Source organism: Anguilla rostrata, chromosome 16 (assembly GCF_018555375.3).
Source record: "Anguilla rostrata isolate EN2019 chromosome 16, ASM1855537v3, whole genome shotgun sequence".
NCBI lineage: Eukaryota > Metazoa > Chordata > Actinopteri > Anguilliformes > Anguillidae > Anguilla > Anguilla rostrata.
In genome coordinates, this window is record NC_057948.1 from 33,009,586 (window position 1) to 33,011,718 (window position 2,133).

Below are 2,133 nucleotides of genomic sequence, written 5' to 3' on the forward strand. Positions count from 1 at the left end.
GAAATTACAAACGATGAACAAAGTGGGGGTGTTATCATGCGGAGCCAGAGGAAGGGGGGGCTGAATGGCATTTTACGCAGGAGGTCCCCTCCGCTGCGACAGGCTTAATGTATTATTCAGCCTAAGTGCTGGATACAGCCGGAAATCTGGAGCCTGCTGGGGAAAGCCTTCTCAGTGCAGCCCCCCCCGTAGCCCCCCGCGCTGGGGCTAACTGAGTTAGGCTAAACGCGCTTGGCGTGCGCCGTGCCCATGTGCCCCGCCTGTCTGCCACACCCATGTGCCACGCCTCGCTGGATCGTTTCCATTGACAGCAATGAGGCCTTAGGTTGAGGTTCCAGTGGAGGGCTCTCTCTGGACATTGGGGTTTTTTTTTTTCTGGAGACAGGGGTCCCTCTAAGGACGTGGGGGTCTCATTCTGGAGACAGGGGTCTCTCTAAGGACGTGGGGAAATTTTTCTGGAGATGGGGGTCTTTCTAAGAGAGTGGGGGCTCTTTGGAGATGGGGGGGAGAAACCACAGTGGAGCCCCACAGGAGAGACCACGCTGGAGTCCTCCTCACTGGATCAGCCCCACAGGAGAGACCACACTGGAGCGTCTCTTCTCTCTCAGAGCGGAGTGTAGCACAGTGGGTAAGGAACTGGGCTTGTAACCGAAAGGTCGCAGGTTCGATTCCCGGGTAAGGACACTGCCGTTGTACCCTTGAGCAAGGTACTTTCCCTGCATTGCTTCAGTATATATCCAGCTGTATAAATGGATACAATGTAAAATGCTATGTAAAAAGTTGTGTAAGTCGCTCTGGATAAGAGCGTCTGCTAAATGCCTCTAATGTAATGTAATGTAATGGGGGTGTCTCTAAGGGGGCAGAGCACTTCCCTAAGAAGGTGGAGGGGTCTCCCTAAGCTCAGCTGGATTCCAGTATTAATGTGGTACTGACGTAGCTTAGCTCATCTGGATTTCAGTGTAGCTCAGCTGGATTCCAGTACGAATGCAGAAATTGAAACCCAAACTTTGCTCATGTTCTTTCTGTCTTTTTGTGTAACTAAAAAGCTGTTTCACATCAGAAATGCACAGCTGACCTGTCCAGGATTCTGAAAACACTAGTAAGTCTGTAAGTGTGTCATTCATACTCCAGACAAGTAGACATTGAAGGTGAGTGTCAGTACAGGATGTTGCAGTTCTCAGGTATTTTACTCTCATCTAAAAATGAAGAACAGGAAGAACATGGAAACGTTCTTTCACAGCTGACAGGTCAGAGCTGGTAGAACACATGAAAACTGGTCTCAGTCATGTTCAGCGCACTATACCTTGGATCCAATCAATGCTTGTTCTTAACTTTTACTAGCAAATAATGGCAAGTCTAGTACTTTTCTTCATTGTGTTAACTTTGGTGATGGCTGAAGTTGCAAATCTGTGTTTGTAAGTAGAGTGGCAGTGTAGGGTAATGGGTAAAGAACTGATCTTGTAACCTAAAGGTCACAGGTTCGATTCCTGTTTAGGACACTGCCGTTGTACCCATGAGATGTAAGTAAAAGTTAAAAGCTATATGCGCATACTGTTCCTGAATCCGGGACTGCATGCACATACAGCAGAACCCCACACGCAGTATCTCACAGGGCACCAAGTACTGCACACCAGCCACCTCAGCTGCTCTACGCAGGAAGCAGCAGATACTCATTTGGAGTATGAAGGGTTTGAGGGTTATTATTGTTATTATCATCGTGGTTGTTGTTTGTTGTTTGTTATGTTGCGTACAAGCGAATAGCTGAGGCCTCCAGCTCTGGTGTAAACAGAAGGAGGGCAGGAACACGCACAGCCTGTGTTTTCCATTGTTTTTCTCACGCAGCTTGTGTAATTAGCCCTGTGAAGAGCGCTCACATCAAAGACGTTCCCGCTGAAGCATTTGCATGCCTGAAAAGCCCGATAACAGTCTGCCGCACGGCAGGGCAGAATCCCCGGGTTCGGAGACGGAGAGGGATACGGGCGGACGAGCAGACGCTTTTCCAACGCTTCGAGCGGCGCCCGGTGAGCAGCGAGCACTTGGCAAGCGCAGAATAGGAATGAAAAAAAAAATTAAAAAACAACAAAAAGAAAAATGAGCACTCGCACTGCCGGATGTGATGCTATTCTCTGCACT